We start from the raw sequence: 25,657 nt of genomic DNA on the forward strand, positions 1-25,657 counted from the left end.
CTACGGGGAAGCGCAGGACAAAAACAAGAGCAGCCAATCTAGGAACAAACTAGAGTGGTACGATGAAACAAGACTCATCCCTGTGAGGATATACCCCAGGGGAAACTCCATCCCAATATATGTGTTGGGAGGAAACAGAAACAACCATCATCCACGAGGATATAACTCAGTGGGGAATATGGAAGAAAGGATAAACACTTTCTGCTTATGGGGCTGACTTTATATGGGGAGATCAGACACAAACATCTGCTTGGGGAAATATTACCAACTAGAAGGAGATAACAATCAAAGATATATGGCAAAGAATGCAACATGAATATTTGAATGTTAAAAATTATGCATATATGTGTGGTTTATGTATGATGAATGCTGCCAAACAGACATATCTAACACAACCAAGTCCACTGATCGATCGGTGAACAAACATCTGGTACTACATCTCGAGAGAGAAAGCCAGGCCCACAGGAGAACATCCCATCTGATGAGGGGCAAGAGATACCAGGAAACAAAGATCTCTGCAGGGGAATGAACATCAGCCATTCCAACTGGGGATAGGATCATCGCATAGATAAACTCCGCCGTAAAAGCAACTTTACTGGGGAAGTTATCAAAAGGGGAGGATGGATCCCCGTGGGGAACAAACACCAATCAGAAGTTTCCAAGGTCGCCACTAAATACTGCTCTATCAAAGAGACCACATCTGCTGAGGAGGAAGGATCACTACTCTGCTGAATATTATACCAAACACTCTGCTCGGGAGAAAAACCACAAGAGGCTCCGGAGGAAAAGGATACAAGCATGCCAGGAATATGAACAAATGTCTTACCCTGTTGGGAATCATACCGTCTTTGGGAGAGCACTGAAGACATCCCCAGTATCTTCTTGTCGTTGTGAATGTTCACTTTGTTTAAAAACAGGTTATGAAATTTTATTTATTTAAAACAATGATATTTCTCAATTAAAACATGCAAAACATTTGGTTGAATAGAAACAAATAAGAGTGCAAATAATTGGATAAAGGCTCAAATTTATTTGATGGAATGGTAGTCTGCAAATGGCAAGACTCCATAGATCTTTACAAATTTGAAATTGGTGATATATATTGGAAAAAGGGCTACATTGAACATAATGACCATTTCTCCACCAACTCCGAATCCGATGTATTTGAAGCTTCAGTTGACGATGACTGAGCGAGAATCTCTGACAGATGATAGCTTGTAGAACAAAGTCTTGTCAGGATGCAGTTACTTGCCAAATCCCTAATTTTTGCCTAGATTGCCCCAGGGGGAGGTACTCAATCTAGCGGGATACATATTCATTTTTTATGTCTCTAACTTTTGCCTGGATCGCCCTTTCGGATTTTCAATCCACCGAGACGCTCATTTTTGCCTAAGCCGCCCTTTCAGGTTTTCAACTTAGCGAGCTATTCTGTTTTTATTTTAGGCGAAGTATTTCTTGACTGCATCTGAATTCACAGGACGAGTGAAATCCTCCCCATCCATAGTTGTAAGTATCAAAGCACCGCCTGAAAAGGCTCTCTTAACAATGTATGGACCTTCATAGTTTGGAGTCCACTTGCCCCTGGAATCGGGCGCGAAAGACAAGACTTTCTTGAGCACAAGATCACCTTCTCGGAACACACGAGGCTTGACCTTTTTATCAAAGGCTTTCTTCATCCTTTGCTGATATAACTGACCGTGGCACATGGCAGTCAATCTCTTCTCTTCTATTAAGTTCAATTGGTCATAAAGACTCAGAGCCCATTCAGCATCAGTCAACTTGGATTCCATCAAGACTCTTATTGATGGGATCTCCATCTCTATTGGGAGCACAACCTCCATGCTGTAAACAAGAGAGAAAGGGGTTGCCCCTGTTGAAGTGCGGACAGATGTACGATATCCATGCAAAGCAAATGGCAACATATCATGCCAATCTTTGTACGTAACAACTATCTTTTGGATAATCTTCTTGATATTCTTATTGGCAGCTTCAACAGCCCCATTCATCTTGGGTCTGTAAGGAGAAGAATTATGATGTGCTATCTTAAACTCGCTACACAGCTCTTTCATCATCTTGTTGTTCAAGTTAGATCCATTATCAGTAATGATCTTGTCTGGCACACCATAACGGCATATGAGTTGATTCTTGATAAACTTCACGACTACCTGCCTGGTCACGTTTGCATATGACGCCGCTTCAACCCACTTGGTGAAGTAATCAATTGCTACGAGAATAAATTTGTGACCGTTAGATGCTTTCAGTTCTATCATGCCAATCATGTCAATTCCTCACATGGAGAAAGGCCATGGCGATGAAATCACATTCAGAAGTGTCGGGGGAATATGAATCTTATCCGCATAAATCTGACACTTATGGCATTTCTTCACGTATTTGCAGCAGTCAGACTCCATTGTCAACCAATAGTAGCCTGCTCTCAACATTTTTCTAGCCATGGCATGTCCATTGGAATGAGTACCAAATGAACCCTCATGGACCTCAGTCATTTACAGGTCTGCTTCGTGTCTATCCATGCATCTGAGCAGAACCATGTCAAAGTTTCTCTTATAAAGCACATCTCCATTGAGGTAGAAACTGCCTGATAATCTTCTCAAAGTCTTTCTATATTTCACAGATGCCCCAGGCGGGTAAATCTGGCTCTGAAGAAAGCACTTGATATCATAATACCATGGCTTATCATCTTGCACCTCCTCTACTTCAAATACATGAGTTGGTCTATCCAAGCGCATCACAGTGATATTGGGAACTTCATTCCAAAGTCTAACCACAATCATCGAAGCAAGTGTAGCAAGAGCATCTGCCATCCGATTTTCATCTCGAGGAATATGATGGAAGTCAACCTCAGTAAAGAATGTTGAAATCCTCCTTGCATAATCTCTATATGGGATGAGGCCAGGCTGATCCGTTTCCCATTCACCCTTGATCTGGTTAACAACGAGGGCCGAATCACCATAACCATCAAGATGCTTGATCCTGAGATCAATACATTCTTCCAATCCCATAATACAGGCCTCACACTCCGCCATATTATTCGTGCATTTGAAAGTTAGCCTTGCTGTGAAAGGAAAATGTGCGCCCTGAGGGGTAATAATTACTGCCCTAATACCATTTCCATATTGATTCACAGCGCCATCAAACACCATGTTCCATCGGGAACCAGGCTCTGGCCCTTCATCAAGCGTAGGCTCATCACAATCTTTCATTTTCAAATACAGAATCTCCTCATCTGGGAAGTCATACTGAACTGACTGATAATCCTCAATCGATTGATGTGCCAAGTGGTCAGCCAAGATACTACCTTTTATAGCCTTCTGAGCTCGATACTCAATATCATACTCAGATAACAACATCTGCCAACGGGCAATCCTCCCGGTTAAAGCAGGCTTCTCAAAGATATACTTAATTGGATCCATTTTGGATATCAACCAAGTCGTATGATTTAACATGTACTGGCGTAAGCGCTTAACAGCCCAAGCCAAAGCACATCATGTTTTCTCCAGCATCGAGTATCGAGACTCATAATCAGTGAACTTCTTACTCAGGTAGTAAATAGCATATTCTTTCTTCCCTGACTCGTCTTGCTGACCAAGAACACAACCCATTGAGTCTTCAAGAACTGTCAGATACATAATCAATGGTCTTCCTTCCACATGTGGAGACAGAATCAGAGGCTCAGACAAATACTCTTTAATACTGTCAAAGGCCTTTTGGCAATCCTCGGTCCAATCATGAGACTGATCTTTCCGGAGGAGCATGAATGTCGGCGCACATGTAGCAGTCATGTGGGATATAAATCTGGAAATATAATTCAAGCGGCCAAGAAAACCTCGGACTTGCTTCTCAGTTTTGGGCGCAGACATCTCTTGTATTGCTTTGACCTTTGCAGGATCAACCTCAATACCTCTTTCGCTGACAATAAAGCCAATAACTTACCAGAACGGACTCCAAATGTACACTTGTTAGGATTCAGACGAAGCTTATACTTCCTCAACCACTGAAAAAGCTTCAACAAGTGCTCAACATGTTCAACCTCCGTTCTTGACTTTGCAATCATATCATCAACATATACCTCGATCTCCTTGTGCATCATATCATGAAATAAGGTAGTCATAGCTCATTGAAACGTGGCTCCGGCGTTCTTCAAACCGAAGGGCATCACTCGATAACAGAATATTCCCCAAGGTGTGATGAATGTTGTCTTCTCCATATCCTCGGGTGCCATCTTGATCTGATTATATTCGGAAAATCCGTCCATAAATGAGAAGACATTGAATTTAGTTGTATTATCTACCAACATATCAATATGTGGTAGAGCGAAATCATCCTTCAGACTAGCTTTATTCAAGTCTCTGTAGTCCACACACATTCAGACTTTTCCATCTTTCTTAGGCACGGGCACAATATTGGCCACCCATTGAGGATATGTAAAAGTCACCAAAAACCCCGCATCAATTTCCTTCTGAACTTCCTCTTTAATCTTCATTGCCATGTCAGGATGAGGTCTTTTGAGCTTCTACTTTACAGGCACGCACTCAGGCTTCAAAGGCAGGAAATGTTGCACGATATCAGTATCTAGACCAGGCATGTCTTCATATGACCAGGCAAAGACGTCGACATATTCTCGTAGCAACTAAATCAACCCCTTCTTAACATATTCTTCCAGGAGTTCCCCAATCTTCACTTCTCGCACACAATCTTCAGACCCCAAGTTGACCGTTTCCAGATTCTCAAGATGCGGCTGGATGATCTTCTTTTCATGCTCAAGTAGACGGGTAATCTCGTCAGGAATCTCTTCAACATCATCTTCTTCCGCTTCAAATACAGGAAATTCAAAGTTGGGAGATGGTGTTGGATCATTATGTTCAATGGGTTTGATCAACCTGCATAATGATTTTGGATATAAAAGAGATTTTAGAATTCAAACAAGGCAAATTATTATGCAGATTAAAAGATTGATTTTATTCTTATTTTTTTGGTTTTATGTGATCACCAATTTCATGCAAAAGCAAAAAGGGAAAATAATTGGAAAAACAAACATTTAACATGAATTTATTGAATGAAAATATCATTGTATTTATGCGCCAACAATGTCATCACTTCTCCTTTTGGCATGGGAGAAGGGTTTTCAAACACAATGAACATTACTTTGACTTATGGATAACTGTTGGAATATCAACAGTGACTCAATTATTGCAGATCCCTCCAGGGATGATGAAGTTGCCAGAATCCTCTGCATCCTCTTCCAAAATGGCAGCAGCCTCTTCATCTCGACCAGTGTGGATGAACCCACCACTCTTGAACAGCCCTTACTTGTTGAAGACACCAGAAGAATAGTCTATGCCAGCCCGGGATTTGTTGTCCTCCAACTTAATCATTTGCCCCAATCCAGCAGTTGCACCATGCTCAATGGCCAACTTTGCATCTTTATAGGAAGCAAATGAAGAAGTTCCCTTCTTAATAGGTTCAGCAATAGACAAAGCTTGGAACGGCGTTCCAACTTCATCCTCAGCATCTATATAAGAGAAGGAAGACAAATGGCTAACCAGGAGAGCCTTTTCTCCCCTACCACGACCAGCTTCTTATTTTTCACAAACTTCAGTTTCTGGTGTAGGGTGGATGTCACGGCGCCTGCCTCGTGAATCCATGGTCTGCCTAAGAGACAGTTATACGATGGGTGAATGTCCATAACCTGGAAGGTAATCTGGAAATCACTTAGTCCGATTTTGACTGGGAGATCAACCTCTCCAATCACAGTTTTGCGAGACCCATCGAAAGCTTTCACAACTACTCCACTCTGCCTCATGGGAGGCCCCTGATATGATAACTTTGCAAGAGTGGACTTTGGTAACACATTCAATGATGACCCAGTGTCCACCAGCACATTGGACATGGCGTCATCTTTGCAGCTTATAGATATGTGGAATGCCAGGTTGTGGTCTCTTCCCTCCTCGGGGAGATCAGCATCACAAAAACTTAGATTGTTACAAGCGGTGATGTTTGCAACAATACTGTCGAATTGTTCAATTGTGACGTCGTGATCCACATACGCCACATCCAACACCTTCTGCGGAGCTTCTCGGTGTGGTTCAGAATTCATCAACAAGGATAGTACAAATATTTTGGATGGCGTCTATAGAAGCTGATCTACAACGTTGTACTCACTTCTCTTGATGAGCCTTAGCATCTCATCACAGTCTTCCTTCGTATTGCCACTCGGGCCAGCAGAGATAGAAGTTTTCAACATAGAGGCAGGTTTAACAACAGGTGCCGGATTCGGAGCATTAACAGCATTCCCAATTGGGCGTTCAGCATAAACAGCATCATCATTTCTTCGAACATCAGCTTGCGGCTTTGGCGGAGCCGAGAAAACACGACCGCTGCAGGTCAGGCCGCTGACGTCGGTAATATTAACAACAGATGAAGAGGGCAGGGGCACCTCTTTCCCATTCTCCAATGCTACATCATTGTAGCGATAGGGGACCGCCTTCTCGGAAGAATACGGTACAGGGCCAGCTGGCTTAATGGTCAAAGCAGGAGAAGCCTTCTGCTTGCTACCATCATACTTGATGATAACATGCTCGGGGATCCGGAATACTGGAGAAATTACGTTGACTTCATCAGCATCTTCGTCAACATTTCTGTTTTGAAGGATCTCAATGACTCCCTCATCCAGCATTTCTTGAACATCCTTACGCACCTGGCGACAACCTCTTTGGTTAACAGAACAAATTCGGCATCTATCGTGGTCGTGCTCGTAATGACTATAATCACACAGTAATCTATGCATCTCGACCAGCGATTGTCGAATATGACTGACATATTTGACTTTGTACTTACCAGGGCAGCCCTGGACTATGTTGACAGATTTCCCATGCTCGGGCAATGGGTTCTTCTTCACATTAGGACCTACGTCCTCGAAACACAGAATGCCACATCTCACAAGGTCTTGAACCTTGGTCTTCAAAGGGTAGAAATTCTCCACGTCATGTCCGGGAGCACCGAAATGATAAACACAATGCAATTTGGGCTTATACCACCACTGGGGATTGGTAGGTATAGCCGGTGGGTCTCTCGGAGTAATCAGCTTCCTCTCTATCAATGAGGGATATAACTCTGCATATGTCATCGGAATAGGATCGAAGGTGACCCTCTTCTTCTCGTAGCTGGTGCTGGTTTGATTACTGTTTCAAGGCTGGTAGGCCTGCTGTTGAGGACGGTGCTGTTGTTGTTGATATTGCGGATGTGGTTGTTGCTGATTACTATTGTGATGCTGAAACTGTTGATTATCTCTGAAAATAGGTGTTATATGAGCCACCTGGTGCTGGTTACCGGCCGGACGCACGGTCTTCCTCCTCACAGAGGGTCTTCTTGGTTTCACATGGGAGGTCACAGCATGTGCCTCACCATCTTTCTTCTTCCCAAATGCCCCATACCGTTTGGTAGAAGAGCCTTCTTCTCTGGTCAGGCGTCCTTCCCTGACTCCTTCTTCCAGTCGCATCCCCATATTCACCATCTCGGTGAAGTCGGAAGGAGCGCTGTCAATCATCCGCTCATAGTAAAAAGAACTCAAGGTCTTCAAAAAGATCTTGGTCATCTCTTTCTCTTCTAGCGGGGGCACGATCTGCGTTGTCACCTCTCGCCACCTTTGGGCGTACTCTTTGAATGTTTCCTTGTCCTTCTGGGACATGGCCCTCAATTGATCCCTATTGGGAGCCATATCCACGTTATACTTGTATTGCTTGACGAAGGCCTCGCCAAGGTCATTAAAAGATCGGATGTTCGCACTGTCCAAGCCCATATACTAACGTAGGGCAGCACCGGACAGACTGTCCTGAAAGTAATGGATGAGCAGTTGGTCATTGTCGGTCTGAGTCGACATTTTCCTGGCATACATGACCAGGTGGCTGAGAGGGCAAGTATTTCCCTTGTACTTTTCAAAGGCAGGGACCTTGAACTTCACAGGGATCTTCACGTTCGGAACTAGGCAGAGTTCGGCAACAGACTTACCGAAAAGATCCTTTCCTCTGAGAGTTTTCAATTCCTTGCGGAGTTCAAGAAATTGATCGTTCATAGCATCCATCTTTTCATAGACATCTGGGCCCTCAGACGGCTCAGAATGATAGATAGTGTCGTCTACTCTGGGCATAGTATGCACGATAGGAGGAGGAACAGCAAGGATCGGGCTAGATGCCAGCAGAGAAGCAAAGGTGGGTGCAGGACCCTCAGGTATGAAATTGGGAGGCATCCCCCATGGAAATCCGGCTGGCATGGCCGTTGGAAAAAAGTGTGCGCTGGCCGCAGGCACAGTTGAAGAGACAATCTCAAAAATGACTGTCCTCTGGGGAGGAGTTGAAGGTGTCGGAGAAGACTGGCTCTGGGCAGCCATGAATAACTCCATTAGGGCAGTCAATCTGGCTACTTCCTCCTTCAGCTCGCGGTTCTCTTGTTCCAAATGATCCATCAGTCTTGCAGAGTTAGCTCTGGTGTAGTACCGGTGAGTCGGCTTGTCTTCAAAATAAATGAAGAACACAGAGTTAGACCATATAACAAGAAGCCTGGAGCAAAACCTGCTGATGCACATGATGCATGCAATGCTTATGATTTAATTATGTTTTTTTATATCAGAGGGACTTTAGAGTTCTATTTGCAAATATTGGAGATATTAAACATTTATCACGTATGGAAATATTATATCAATAATATCTGGAAAATATTTTTACACCAAAGAAGCACAGTCTTGGTAACCAAATACAAGAGGAAAGGAAAATGAACATCCTATGGAACCCTAGAAGCATTCATCTAAAGCTCTGGACACAGGAAGATAAGATGCACGAAGCCTCTTCACCTCCCTTTCATAGGCCGCCTCCATGTCTGCCTTCTCTTTGGCGAGTCGATCATACTTCCTCTTCAAAAACTTAGAAGACTGAGGAAGTAGAGAAGTCCATGCCTCGTCAGGATCATCAATAACCTGATTCTCAAGGAAATCTATCAAAGCATCCTTCTCCTTGATCTGCTGAAGCAACTCCTCTCGTTCACGGATCCAAGCACGCGAACGGTCTTCGTCTCTCAACTCCTCTACTCCTTGGTCAGGGAGGGTTGAAGGCCCAACCACAGCCAAAGGTGTAGGTCTCGGATACTCGTAAGGCATGAGGTACTCGGAAGCTCTCCTCCTAAACCAAGAAGTATAAGGTTCCAAAGCGATATAGTTCTTCGGACCTAGCTCCTTCCTCCCTTTCCTATGAATCTTGCACCAAGCGCGGACCATCCTACCCTTCAAGCCTTGGGGATCTTTACCCTCCTGAAAGAACACACCCTCTAACAGAATGTTATTGGCTTTATCCTTTAAGGGGAACCCAAGCTGACGACGTGCCAAAATAGGGTTGTAGTTAATCCCACCACATGTACCAAGAAGAGGTACATTGGAGAGTTCACCACAAGAGTCGATAATCTGCACACCATCATACACACGGTTGTACCAAAAGATATCATCATTAGTGAGAGACATAAGCCTCATGGACCACCGTAGACATCCTTTGTTCTCCTTGAAGGCGACCGTCTGCGGAAAGTGCGAAATAAACCACTTGTACAGTAGAGGTAAACAGCACACAATGGTACCACCACCCTTTGCATTCCTCATATGCAAAGAAAAGTAAGTGTCACCCAACAGAGTCGGAACGGGATTAAGAGTAGAGAAGATCCTAATAGCATTCACATCCACAAACTTGTCGATGTTGGGGAATAACACTAGCCCATAGATGAGAAGTACAAATATGGCTTCAAAGGCGTCCTCACTCATGGCCTTCCCATACATAGTAGCTTGAGCAATGAGGAACTCATAAGGGAGACCTTGAATTCCACCTTTGGTAGTCATATGAGCACCAACCAGAGATTCATCTATATGCAACATATCAGCTATCTCTTGAGAAGTAGGAATACTCTCTAAGCCACTGAACGGCAACTGGTCTAGAATAGGTATACCCACAAGGTAGGCATACTCCTCAAGCGTGGGCAAAAGCTGAAAATCCGGAAATGTGAAGCAACGGTACAAGGGATCATAAAACTGCACCAATACACTCATCAATCCTTCATCCACTTGAGTAGTCAGAATAGATAGAAGCTTCCCAAAACGAGCCTTGAAACCCAAGGGATCTAGTACATAGGATGTCAAATTCCTTAGCTCTTTCAAGTCGGGTTGTCTGAAACTGTACTTCTTTGTATTCCTTATTTGTCTTTCCATGTCTGAAAATTTGCAAATAGACCTCTTAAGTTCCTTGAAAATTTTCTCATTATTGATGATATGGATGCAAATGGGTGCATGAATGCATGAATGCAACAACCACACTCAAGGATCAAGCAAAGCACACCAAACAAAGGTCATGGGATGGATCATATCATCCTTAATATCAATCATCCATTTTCGTGGATTGTGGTTTACACCTTATCAACACCCAAGTTCCATTGATATTAAGGATACATGAACGGATCAACCATGAATCAAGGGTTTATTGTAAGTCACGAGCATGGATTCTCGGTTAAGAACCACCCAAAGGGAGTGTACTAGGGTTTAAACCTGCCAAACATGTTCTACAAGAGGTTCACATAGTCATCATCCCATCTTTCGGATATTATCGGAGAAACGACTACTCGTATTCCAAAAATATTCTCAAGAGAGACTCTTATAAGTGTAGTATCGCGTAACAATCGTATCAAATCTTACACTTGACCGACTTTCGCACTACGTCCTAAGAATAGGACAAGATGGGCTTGGTAAACTAAGGTCTTTGGCTTCTAAGGTCTATATTGGAAAGAGTAATGTATAACCACAACTTACTTGTGTGACATTATTGATCCCAACATGACCTCCACCAAGTGAATGGGCTTGTAAGTCAACTTGCTAAGGAATAACTCCACACAAGTCAACAAGGCTATGCCATTCTCCTATCCTAAGTGCACTCGAGTTCGGGTATAGAACTCATCTCACAAAGATCACCAAGCATACAAGGAATTAATATATCAAGCAATTCAATCATTACATACAATACAGTAATCCCAAATTGCACAAAAGATATGTCACAAAACAATATACACAACAATACAACAAATATGAAAAGTAGGCAAAACCCACTAGGAAAACCAATCCCCAGCAGAGTCGCCACTTTTCTGTAGCGGGGTATTCGTTGCCATTAGAGATATTGACTAAATCCAAGGTAAACCATACAAGTCGAGTCGCCACCGCACTTCTATTTATCCAAAGGAATGATTAGAAAGCGAACAAAAACCTAAAAGTTTTATCGAATCAAAAACTAGTAAAAATGTCAGAGATCGGGGTAAGGGGGTTGGTTATGCAATGGGAAGGTTTTAAGCACCCAAAACATCCTAGGTACTCCTAGGGAGCCCTTTTCATATTTGTTGTAAGGTTGGTATTTTGTGAAAATTTATTTGTGCAAACATGATTGAAGAGATGAGAAGAGAATATGCCAGTTATTTACATTTTGGTTTGGATGGATAAACCCATTGCCTACGTACCATCTTAAAAAAGATTAGGATCAAAACCTCGTAGTTTGGGGTAAAAATCTCAAAACAAGTTGGTGAACTGATTGGTCCAAAAGCCTTAAGGTCTTTTGTTATCCAAGGGAGAAAACTCAACCTAAAACCACAAATCCACCATGTGAGGATAGCTTCAACATGCTAGTGAGGGGTTAACCCTATAATAAGCATGGAAGACTCATTGTCCATCACTAAGGATATAGGTGAGTATTACATCTACCTCAAGGGTAACTCAAACCTAATAGCTAAAGGTTATGAAAATTTTGATTCAAAAGAGTGGCCATTGAAACCACAAAAAGATCATTTGAATGAGTGGTATTTACCAATGAAAAGTATGTACAAAATATGGTCAAAGTTGACTTAGAAGTTCAATTCAAATATAAGTGTTATGAAAATAAAGTTTGAAAATCAAAAGCATAAGGCTTAGGTTTCTAATGTTTGAAAAGAAGTGTTAAATGTTTGCACAAAAAGTTTTGGCTTGGGTTAGAGTGGAGGGAAGAAGAAGAATGGCTAAAGTCCTAATCATACAAGAGATAAGGGATAAGAAACAAGACCATAAATAGAGTTCCTCTCTTGAGATCATATTGATGATCCAAGTAGCTCCCGTCCTTTGGAATATGCAAGCAAAGTAAGCAAACTCAAGCAATCAACATAATCAAACAAGATCTTGGAAAGTTCCTCAATGGCCTTTAGATCTCTCTCTCTTAGAAGCTCATGGCAATGGTTCCTCACTTAGGCTCAATGTTGGGCTCCCTAGCACAAGAACACACACATTAAAAAGTTCTATCAAACAAATCAAGAATGAACAAGCAAGAGTTTAGAAAATTGGTCCTCCCAAAGTTCTCTTTAGCATTTATAGCATTCTAAAGGCTCCATGCATAGTTGCTCTTTGACTTTTATAGCACTCTAAAGGCCCAATGCCTAGTTGCTCTTTGACTCCAAACTTGCATAGGGGAAGTCCTAAAGTCTAAGTCCATTTGTCCATTTCTTTGCATTTGGTCCACAACAATCAAAGCAAAACACAAGCACAATGATATATACACAATTATATGCTCAAGTGAGCAAAAGGCAAATTGCATTAACATAAACATGTGCTCAAGTGAGCAAAGGGGGAAAAGCAAATGAATAATATGTACAAGAATTATAAATTGCATAAATGTAAAGAGCAAGAATTAAATGTCAATGGTTAATGGTTAATGTTAGTAGTTAGTGTGCCATAAGGAAAATGTAGCGCTATGTTAAGCAATCGTAATTGGACTTATGTAGAAGTCACAAATATCTGAGGCCGGTCAATAATAATGTAGGCAACAACACAAGTTAGAGGTCTTGATTAGTGAATCAAACTCCAACAACTTGCCATGCCAAAAATAAGATGAGAAATGATCTTGTATTGATTTAGAAAGCAATCTATCCTTAATGCAAAGCCATTCACTTGATCCATGATCAAGATGAATTAGATTTGAATCAAGGAAGATTAAACCTCCCTAATCAATGCTAACCACCAATCTTTAACTCATTGATCAAAAAAGAAAAAGAAGTAGGAGAAGAAGAATAAGAAAATTAAAGTGCATTAAATGAAATGGAATGAGATAATCAACAAGTATTGACCAATGATAGAGGAGATCAAGGTCAAACAATAGAAAACAGAAGCAAAATGAATATTAGAAGTCAAGAAATATACAAAATATTTTTGGCATTTTTAACATTTAAAATAAAACTTGAATTAAAAATAAAAAGAAAGGTCAAACTTCAAACTCACTTCAAATCAACTTTGAAAAGTCCAAGTGAATTATCCCAAGATCAACAAGGTCAGACAAAGTTTGACAAAAAAATTCAGCATTTTTAAAAGTCAGAAACTATTTTTTATCAATTAAAAAATGCATAAAAATAACCTAATTGAACTAAAATCTCAAATAAATCTCAAATCAATTAATAAATTGATGATAATATTTTTCGTAGATCCATCATCATTCAAAGAGGTTGAGAAAATATTTGTGTATTTTTTGAATATCAAAAACTATTTAAAATGAATTAAAAATAACCAGAAAATAGAAAAATTACTAAAAAATAGCAAATGATAAAATAAAAAATATTAAAAATCATTTTTAGAAACTAGAAATTAAAAGAGAAATAATGCAATTGGTCCCATAATTTTTGGACCAATAATAAAAGAGATATGAATTTTAGAAAATGAAATGGAATAAAAAAAGAAAATTGAAATTGAAATTAGAATTAAAATGGAAAAAAGCGTGAGCCCTTGGATCTGAGCTCATTAGTTGAGCTGGCAGATCCAAGCATCCACAAGCGCGCGCCCAACGTGTTCCAAGGTCAATGCAACCACACAATGGATTAAAATAAGTCATAAGTTTGGACAGCCAGGATTAGATCTACAAATGAGCATGGACGACCATGATTGGATCTGGAGACCAGACGGTGGCTAGCGCCACCGTCTTCTCCGGCTAGCTCCGATGAAGATCAAAATTTGCAGGGCAAAAAATGTTAACTAAAATACACGATCCAGGTACCATTCGAAAGGTGGAGTGATGTACATCACTCCTATGCCACTCAATTCCACTCTAGATCCCTATTAAGAGAGAAATCAGAGATGGAACTTTGGTGGTGTTCAACTGAACTTGTTTGATTTCAAAAATTAAGAACACAACAATGATGCCTCTATGCAGAGGACTTCAGATCACACAAAATCAAGGCAAATGGAGCAATGTATAGGCTATTTCGAAGCAAAATGCAGTTGAGCAAAACCTTTGAATTGTGAAGAATTGAGTCACTCTCGTTGATTCCTTTTGCAAACAGAAGCTTCTATGGATCAAATGAAGAAGGTCTAGGAACTATGGATCTGGAATTTCAATCGAGGAAATCAAAATTCAGATCTGAAATTTTTAGAGAAAAATGAGATTTGTTCCTTTGGTAGGGGTGTGGATTCAATTCAGCAGAGGTTTAGGCGCCATTAGGTTGAAGAATGAGAGCTCACATGCCATGTATTTATAGCCAAATCCATCTGAAAGTGCATGAACAAAGTGTGCATGGGAGAAGAGGGCCTCCATGCATGGGCCTGTACAGGCGCATGGAGGGCCCAATTCTGATTGGAATTGAATGCTATACACCACCAAATGAGAATTAGACGTGCAGAAATGACATCATGTACTCATGCAATGTGTTTGAAATGAATTTCACAAAATGCACTATAATGTTCTCCTCTTCGAAAATGATATTTCCAAAATTGAAACATAGGCTTATGGGTAATGGTTGGAAAGCTTGTTGCATAAGTAACAAATGTCATGTTGATCAAAACTTCATTTGGTCCTTGGAAATTAATGAAATTTGAGCTTGAAGTGTAGGGTGCAAAACATGCCTATGTGAAATTTCCAAATTTGGCCAATGTTCAAGCCCTTCTGTTTCAATGTTGTAGGCTCCAAATGATACAATCTTCAACATGAAAGCTGTAGATCTGTTTAAGACAATCAATTTGGACTTAAATTTTGTATCATTTGGATTTTGAATGAAGAAGTTATGCGCACTTGAAGTTGGACTTTTTCACATTTCAATGCATTTGGTCCAAAGTGACCTATAATGTTTTGCATTATCACATGTATTTCTTTTGATATTTTGCAATTTTTCTCAACATAACATTTGAAGTAGACACAATAATATTTCCAATTCATTAAGTCTCACCTCAAAATCATGAAAAATGAATGAGTTATGTTCTTGGAAAGTTGACCCAAAATTAGGGTTTTAGTCAAAATGACCTATAATGTCTTGGAGTGGACGATGACCTTCCAAGCTTCAAATAAATTTTTGATGAACATGAAAGTTGTTCATATTTTTCTTAATAACATTTTTTCTCTTGGGATCATCTCCATTTGACCAACACATAAAAAGTTAGGTCTCATTGTATTTCAAAATAGTCAAATGAATTGACTGATCAACTTCTCAAGTCCACACCTCATATCTTGATGAATTGATGATTGAGGACACTCAAATAAGTTCAAATATGCATGAAATGATGAATTAAAGAACTTACCTTGATTGTATTTGACCATGGGCTGAGGTTGCTTCATGAGCAAGGCATAGTTGATGAACAAATGAATTAGGGTTTCCTTGGGAAACACACCTCAAACCCTTTGATTTGCTTGATCAAAAATGAAGAATTGAGATTCTTGGGAGGAATATTTGATGGATGAGAGCTTTGGGAACCATTACCATGCTTTCTTTCATCTCCTCTTGACCACATCATTGCACATAGGATCTCCTAAAAGCTTTTAGACCTTGTGATTGCTCAAGCTATAAACAAGAAATGTTAGTGACATATTTTTGTGCTTTTGGTTAGGAAATAAATGAGAAAAGCAATGATATACAATTCAAGCATGCTTGGTGATCTCAAACCACTCACAAGAGGTCCCACTCAAAGGCAAAGGGAACCAAGATGCTTATGATCCTTGAGGCTATGCAAATGAAATGTTATGATGCCATGAGGGATCTTAGGGTCAAAATTAGGGTCTTACACTATGACGTCCAAGATATTGTTCTGACGACTCCCAGAAAGTCTTGGTTGTTCCATTTTACTTTAGGATAATGTGTCTTACTATTTCTCACTGCATTTTCTTCCTGTATTTTCTTTCTTGCATTTCCTAGGACAATATTTGGGTCTTTCTTGTATTTAATTATCTCCCACCATGAATGCACGAAGACTGCTTTCATTCTTACCTTCCGGTTCGAGGTAATTAAATAGGGGCAACTGTCATACCCCAATTTTGTCTGGGTAAGAAAAAATCTTTCACCAGCATTCACCACCAGATGTTATAAAGCATAAACTCTATCTTAGGGTTTCTCATCCCTAAGCTACTCCAAACTCCCCATCATTGCTAAAGACACATTCAATACTCACATGATTATTCTAAATAAAACCCACAATGACATCAAATTTTCAACAAATCTTTCAGTAGCATTTCATCTGTTAAGATCCTTGTACATGACTCAACAAAACATCTGTTGTGTTTGTCTCTTATTATTGTTACTAAAGCATGGCATGGTATGCGCATTTTGGGACTTATTGGTTAACAATGCCCATTTTGGTTTATCCATAAGATATTTTGGTTTTAAAAAAAGGCTCATTCCCATCAACATGTCCATAATTAATATTGCAAGTCCAAAGTGTGGTTCAAATCTCTTTTACATTACTAATCCAAAGTTCATTTTCTTATTAGTAAGTACTAAGAGCCATGTTATTTTTTTATGATCACTTGTTATTAGCCCATTTTCACATCCCAAATATTTAGGCCAAATTCTAAGTCCTTCATAGGTCCCTAAATTAAATTTGCATTTTTGAAGCATGTATGTGTTGGGTTTAAGCTAAGTCACCATATTTAGACTCATGTGCCAAGATCCTTTGTTGGTTTTGTAATTGGAGTTAAAATTGCAATACTTGTGACGTGCATTTTGTTTTACACCTTTGGTTACATTTTTATTTTGCTGATAGTAATATACTGAAGGCAACCATTAGTTGAATGTTCATGATGGTCCAAACAGGTTTCCAAATGAAATAATAAGATAAAGTTTGAGCATTGTAATTAATTACACCAATAAGGTCTTAAGCTAAAACCATACAATATGTTACAAACAGTCCAAAAAGCACTATACATAATTATCCAAAATACAAAACGTTACATCAAAGTTGAAATTGAATAATTAAATTTTGTGTTGCACATTCAGCAATTGAAGGCAAAGCCTTTGAAACACCAGATGCTAACACCATCCTTTAGGTCGAACCACCCTTTGGATTGAAACGCCCCAAAAATCCAACTTCCTCACATAACTGGCACAACAGACCTTTTCCTCAATCAGGGTCATTTCATCTTTGTGTGACCTGTGAAGAAATAAGCTTAAGTCAAAAAAAATCTTATCAATAAGCACTTAAAAAACTGAAGGATAATGAATAATTTGATCAGTTTAAAGCTTTGCACAGAGGACCCCTATGAACACCCAAAAATGTGTTTCGCTACCAGTTCAAACAAACAATGAATCCACAAAATAATAATCCCACGAAATCTGGGATGAAAGTTTAAACCTCACAAGTTATCATAGGATACTAGCTCATGATGAAGATAAATAATTTAAATACCCAAAGAACAGAACATTAAGGGGGAGACGTGGGTGAATCATAAAAGAAGAGAAATCAAAAATAAATTTTTCCTTTGAACACAACCACATAGCATTCAAAAAGAAGAATAGAGGAAAGCGAAGAGAGTTTTAAAGGAGAAGAGGGTTTATCTGGATTGCGCTGAAGGAGACGTCGTCGTCGAACCGGCTCCGACCAAGTAGCTTTCCTCTCCCTTTTTGCTTAAATTCTGTACGCCATCTCATTCGTCCTTGTGAACTGAGTAAAACCCCCTTTGTAATTTCTATAAATTGCAACTGTTGAAGGTTCAAATTCAAAATTAGGGTTTAGGTTTAAACTGTTTTTTTGTTGTTGTTTGGGTTTGGATTTGTTGTTAGAATGAATTAAGGTTCTCTTTGGTTGCGCATGAGGTCTTTTGGGTTAAGGCTTAAGTTTTTTTTTAGCGTCGATCCGGCCGTTTGAGGAGGATTTAGGAAGATCCAAGGCTGGATTCGTGTTCTCCGGCCAAGATAAGGTAGGGTTAGTGTTGGAAGTTTTGTTCTTTGTGTGGTGGTTCGTCGGAGAAGAATGTGGCGCCGTCGTCGTTGGCCGGTAACCGCCGTCTTCTCTTGCAGGTGGATCGGAGGAGGGTGGTTTTTGTTCCAGAGCGTTTAAGCTCTGAGTTGAGGAGAGAGAAAGAGTTCATCAAATGAACTCATTTCCTCAAAGGTTCATGTTTTTATTCACGCCTGGTTGGTGCATGAGTGACAAGGGTCACTCTGGAGGCGGACCACGTCTGCAGTTGGCCGTTGGTCAACCAGATGTTCATGTGTGAATACCCCATCTTTCATTACCGTGTACCCTCTCCATCCATCCGCTCGATCTGTTGACTGAGTCAGATCTCCAGATCTGACGGTCTGGAGCATATTCGTGGGTCAACACGGTTGACCAAGTGTTAAGGGCCATGTGTGTTTCGGTTTGGGCCTTTTCAAGCTTGGGCATGCATCTGTTTTCCTATTTGAACCCCCCTTTTTGCCCATGTTTGACAAATTCAGTTTGGGCTTGGTTTCTATCCCAAGGCCCAAACTGTTTTTATTTTTATTTTCATTTAGTCCATTTTTTACTTACTTGATTTAAATAGAGTTTTATAATTAATTAAATTACCATTATCATTTCTAAAAAATAATTAAAACTATTTGATTATCTATTATTATTATTATCATTATCATTAGTTATATCAATTATGTAATTATTCATTTTTTTGGATTTTATGAGATTTATGTGTGTTAATATTTATTTAGTCGTTTGTATAAGTGTTCGATTTTATATGCGTGTTGTGGTACATTTAAGATAAACCATTCCCATTCCATCAATCCAAACCAATTTTTTTTAAAAGGCAAATCAACAATTCTCGACTCAACATCGAGTCCATTTTTCATACCTTTGTAAGTTAATCGCTTTTCAGCATCGCCATCAACCTCACATAGCTTACTCTTGGGCTTTCTTACAATGAGACCTGTTCGATTTTTATTTAATCGGGTAGAAGCACAATGCACTAAATAAATTCAATTCATTCATAAACATAAATTTAAAACCTCAATCCAACATCGAGTATTCTTTATTAAAATCAAATTAAAATACCTAATCACAATTAAATTGCATTTCATTTGGAAATGAAAAAGGAGATGGTTTTGAGTTTTCAACTCCTCTCCTAGATTATTTGAATACGATTTCTTTTACTCGGTTAGTCGAATAATCGTCATTTCTAATCCACTTAAGCACAAACAAATCAAATCCTTTATAATAAGAAACGAAAAGGGAGATGATTTTGAGTCTTCAATTTTTCTCCTCGACTATTTGAATACAAGTTCTCTTACTTGGTTAGTCAAATAATTGTCGTTCCTCTACAAACTTCCAAACCCCGATTAAACCAAATCACTTACATATTAAGCTAAATGAAAGGGGAGTTGACTTTGAGTTTTCAACTTCTCTCCCCAGTTGTTTGAATACAAGTTCTCTTGCTCGGTCAGTCGAACAATTTTCATTTTTCCACAAAACATACAACTTAACCAAATCATTTTCTTAACAAACTATACGAAAAAGGAGATGGTTTTGAGCTTTCAACTCCTCTTCTCAAATGCTTGGATATGAGTTGTTTTACTCAGTCATTCAAGTACTTGTCGTTCATTCTAAAATACATCAACTATATACAACCTTATTTTCATAAATACTCAGATGAAACAGAAAGCGGTCTAGAGTCTTCTATTCCCTTTTCCGATTATTAGGATACGAGTTGTCTTACTTGATTATCCGAGTATTCGTCATCCATTAAAAACACCTTAATTATTATCAAATCCTTTCTATAATTAAGGATGAAAAAGAAAGTGGCCTAGAGTCTTCTATTCCCTTTTCCCGACTGTTAGGATACGAGTTGTCTTACTCAACTATCCGAGTAATCGTCATCCAACCAAAAACATCTCAACCAATCAAAACATCCAACATATTAATCCAACTTGTCACCCCCGTGTGACCAAAACTAGTTTCAGAAAGAACATCGTCTAATCCTTTCTAAAGCACACAACAAACTAGTGCTTAAGCCTCCGCCGAGAGTAGACAAGCCAGCGTTTAGCCTTTAGAACGCGATCTAAACAATCGTTCACTAAAAGACACCAACCAGTCGTAGTTTCCCGAACTACGAATGCTCTGATTTCCTTATTACACCATAAGGATACGTAGGCAACTGATTGTTGTATCTCCGCGAGCACACTAATAAAGAACCTCCCCTTTCCCTTTTTGAGGTTCTCATCCATTTCTATTTTCAATATTCTATAACCCAAAGATAACAAACAAACATAAATTAACACTCGAAACGCAAATTAGAACTAAAACCTTCCCGTTGAGTACAACGGACGTGAGGGGTGCTAATACCTTCCCCTTGCGTAATTAACTCCCGAACCCGAATATGGTTGCGACGACCATTATTCTATTATTTCAAAGGTTTTATCGATGTTTTCCTATCCCTTTATTGGGATAAATAAAGTTCGGTGGCGACTCTGTTCGAACATAATTTTTTCCGTGACCATCGCGAGGAATCGTATTTTTTGAGATGCGACACCCCCCAAAACCGAAGTGGAACATTACCATGGAAAAGTAGGGTCCGAGTGGTTTCTACAAGATGTCGGTTTTTGCGTTCGGCTACCCCGTTTTGTTGAGGTGTGTGAGGGCAATATGTTTGATGGATAATACCATTGCGTGACATAAAATTTTGAAATTGTTGGGATAAATATTCACGGATATTGTCACTTCTTAAGGTAGGGATATACACACCGAATTGAGTTCTTATTTCTTGATAGAATTGTCCAAAAATAGAAAATAATTTAGATCTATTCTTCATTAAAAATAACCACATGCAACGTGAAAAATCATCAATAAAGGTGACAAAATACCTAGACTCAAGAGTAGACACAATACGCGAGGGACCCCAAACATCGGTGTGAACTAAAGCAAAAGGGGACGAAGCTCATTTGTTGACTCGATTGGGAAACTGGCCACGAGTGTGTTTCCCTAGTTGACACGACTCACAATGTAAATTAGATACCTTTGATAAATTTGGCACCAACTTATGTAGTTTGAAAAGACTGGGATGACCTAACTGAGCATGGATAGTGAGTGGAGAAGCTTTGACTGAGCATGTCTGAGATGACACTAAGAGGTAATAAAGGCCTTGAGACTCACATCCGACGCCAATCGCTTGTCCCGAACTCCGGTCTTGTAGGGTAACATTATTGTCAATGAAGGTGACACTACAATCAAGAGAACGAGTTAAACGACTGAATGAAAGTAAATTAAATGGAAAATTAGGTACATAGAGGATAGAAGTAACAAAGAGAGAAGGTATAATTTGAACAGTACTAATCCCTTCAGATCGGGTTTTAGAACCATTGGCAGAAGTTATAGTATGTAAGAAACCAGATGTAGAAAGGGAAGAAAAAAGATTTTTATTACCGGTAACATGATCAGACGCACCAGAATCAAGGACCCGAGGTTCAAGAGAAGATGATTGAGAGAGACAAGCAGATGAATTACCAGTGTGTGCTACCGAAGCAGTAGAATCTAAGTTCTGATAATTTTGGTACCACCTGAGGAAATCATCGTAGTTTGGCATAAAGTTATGAGGAGTAGCCATGAGTATCGGATCTGAAACAGTTGCCCTTCGGAGAGTGGAGCGGTGGGAAAATTGTTGGGATCGGCCGTTGGACGCACTACAACATTTTTAGCTTTAGGCCACGGAAGAATAGACAACAACTTAAATACCGTTGCCTAAAGGATAATAAACTACGTTTTTTACACGTGGATAAATTTCTAGATTTTTGGTGAAAACCGTTCTGTATACACTTTAAGCTACGGTTTTGAAATTGTTGGCATAACTAAATCGTCACTTATTTACTTTGAACCACAGATTTGAAGGTGTGGTCATTTTTCATCTTAAAGGCAATGTCTGAGAAGCACAGTCTAATATTAAAGAGGACGGTTTTGATAAAAAAAACTTGTGAATTTAAAATAAAACAATTATTCATGATCAAAACTTCAAATGTGTTTATAATAAGAATTTAATTGATATACACTAACAATGTAAAGATTTTTTACACTATCAGTTAATCACAACCATTGACTTATTTAAAATATTTGACTTTTATTTTAACCACTTGAAAAGTAATACAAACGGATGATTGTGATGTATTGACAGTGTAAAACTTTTTACACTAACAGTGCATACCAATTAATCTCTTATAATAAATCAAATATATTTAAAAATGTAACATTCGTGATTATTTATATGTATGAAAAAAATCAATTTTTTAATATTAAAAAGTTTATGAAATAAAAATTACATTACAAATTTATTCTAAAATAAATAAGAATTGTAAAAGAGAAAAAGAAATTGACAATAATATTTATAATCTTTTTAAAATTGATAAAAATTATAGTTAAATAAAAATTTGTTGTAAATTTGATAAGTTTTGTCAATAATATCTATAATAACTTTTTATATGGTCATAAATATAAAAAACTGCACAAAATAAAATAAAATTAGAAATTTAAGATTTTGTGCAATTGAATGGGATATCTTTCATATTTTTTTTACAAGGAAAAAAATACAAATTTACTAAAATTAAAGTTATATCCACTCAAAAATATTTCTTTTACAATGTGAAGATTTCTCTTACTAATATGAAGATGTTTTAGAAAAATTAGAAAATATTTGTCACAATGTAAAAATAAAATAAAAATTATAAAAATATAAGTTTTTACTTTTGACTGATATGAATTTTTTAAACAATATAAAAAAACCACTCTTTTTATTTAATACTTTACAAAATAATTCATTCAAAGAGATAAATATAAGAGAACAAAAATCATATTTAAACAAATATAAAATGAGAACAAAGATAAATATAATGTAAAAATTTTTTAGCATCACAATTAAACCCATATAAAATATCTCGCAAATAATAAAATGATATGATTTGATTTGATCATGTGTAAAAATTATTATATTTCATTTAATATAATTAAAAATTACTTTTAGTAAAAACTTTATAACAGTATAAAGTACTATGTCCATATTTTTTTTTCAAACGAAAATATCTCTCTTCAAAGCCCAAAATAGTGTCTTGTGTCGTCTTCTCATCCAAACCCTAACTTCTAAATTGTTTCTTCTCACATCCAAACCCTAAATTCCAAATTGTTTCTTCTCACATACAACAACGAAGACTAAGTTAATCAAAGGGTCAATCCTCTCTATTTTCGTCTTTCATATATTTCAAAAGAGGGTCGATTTTCATAAGCTGCAAGAAAGTCGGAAAAGCAAATGAAATTATTATGTTGTTGTCTCTGTCTCTTGCCATCTAAAATCTATAAGGGTTTATGCACTATCATGGTCTGTCTATTGAAGGTTAGATTCCTCCCTCTTCAATGGATAATATTTTTCTTTTTCAATTTATTTTTTTAAGCTTTCGATTTTAATTGTTTGGTCTTGTATCATTCTCTATTTTGAATAAATTATCTCTCTATTCAAGATGTAGAATTTTTGAGATTAAGTAGGTTTATGGACCAAGAGCAAAATTTGATTAGTTGTTCTGACTTACGGTAGTCCTTTGTTGTCCCCTGGTTGAGTATTAAATTTCATAGAGAAAATTGAATCGGAAGGGAAGGTTATCCATGTGTTTCTAAGGGAAGCTGAACTTCTTCTTTGGGGAAAGACAGTAGGGAAGCTGAACTTCTTCTTTGGGACAAGACAATACTAAACAGCTATTGATACTTGGTCTCTGGATTTAATTAATGGGTGAACTATTGTCTAAGGAACCACTGTTCAATGAAAAAAAAACATAATTTGATCAACTGTATAAATTATATGCTAAGCGTCAATTAATTGGTAGAATGTATGCTCTCATTTTTCTCTTGTAAATTTTGTTTTCTTGTGCCTAACCACTTTTATAACCGTTGTTGCCTGCTATTTTTTTTTCTTTCTGGATTTTAAAAATATTTGGGACTCCAAATGAAACAATTTGGCCGAGCTTCTCAAAATTGATGGTAGTCAAGGTTAATTTTTTCAAGCACCTATAAGTACTCATGAATACGTTGATTATTTTATTACACTATTATTATTTATCTGCCATTGTTGTTTCGGGCTTCCAACTTAGGGTGGTTATTGTTTGAATAACTAGCCTCTCATGGTGACTTGTCTTACTAATGAATTATTGTCAAGGTTTTGATGCAATCTCACCGATTTGCTAGGACTCATTAGGTGTTTTCCACTTGTGAAGTGTGATCGAAAAATTTATTTAAGTGTTATAGTATTGTTGTCGACTGTTTTTGTATTGGGAAATACTTCTAATGTTATGTTGGAATTTTGATTGCAGGGACAATTTTTGTTTTTTCTATTGTAGGGACAATTGAAATTAAGGCTAGGATTGCCTATCCAAATGAAGTTGAGAGCTAAAGCACAAATATAACTATCTTTATATTTTTGTTTCATGATTTTGTTGACTATATCATTATGTATACTCCCGTGCCCGTCTGCCCGCTTTTTTAATGCGCACAGCAGAGAAAAATAAGTGTCAGTTTTTTTTATGAGGTTTCTATTGTAGGTTGTATTAAAAATAATATTATTACATTTTGAAAATGGTAAACAAAGATATTCAAAATTATGTCGAAGCATGTAAAATACTATTGATACTATGCAAAATTATTTTCTTTTTCCCTGCAATTGTTTTCCGTAGTAAAGAAAAAATGTAAGATTCTCAAATTAGAATTTTTTTTAGAGAAAAAGATAGTAAAATTAATAGTAAGTAGTGTAATATAATTTTTTTTACCTTATAAAGATTCGAATCAATTTTTCGTACATCCCTTTATCAATGCGCTATTGAGATTTTAAAAACTACAAATACATGACGGAATGTCATATCATCAAAGAAATACATTTAAAACATTTGACTCGCTTGAATATAATATGGGTTATTGTGACAAAAAAAAATGTATACATGGAGAATGAAGATACTTTGTTTTAGTCTAGATTTGGTAGAACAATGAATATGACTTGTTTATGAATTACTTGGATTTTAGAACACGGGCACGTTTGTCCGCTTTTTTTTATTACGCTAACGCGTGAAAATATTAACAACGTCTTTTTTTATAAGTTTGATTTTAATATAAATTACTTATATGATAAAAAATATGATATTTATTCATATGCATATTAAATTTTATTTATAATATATAATATTTGCGCATTAAATTTTGTTTGAATTGAGAAAATTGCAGTGTGACGTGAGTTTATTTAACCGTTTTTTTTTCAAGCAAATCAATAAATAACTCAATGTATAAACTTAAATTCTTCTTTAATGTTTTTGAATTTGTGTTCTTTAATGTTTTTGGCATGAGGATGTAATGCACAGTACATACACATGGAAACAATTA

The sequence above is a fragment of the Lathyrus oleraceus genome, chromosome 5 (genome assembly GCF_024323335.1).
Source record: "Lathyrus oleraceus cultivar Zhongwan6 chromosome 5, CAAS_Psat_ZW6_1.0, whole genome shotgun sequence".
In the NCBI taxonomy this organism is placed as follows: Eukaryota; Viridiplantae; Streptophyta; class Magnoliopsida; order Fabales; family Fabaceae; genus Lathyrus; species Lathyrus oleraceus.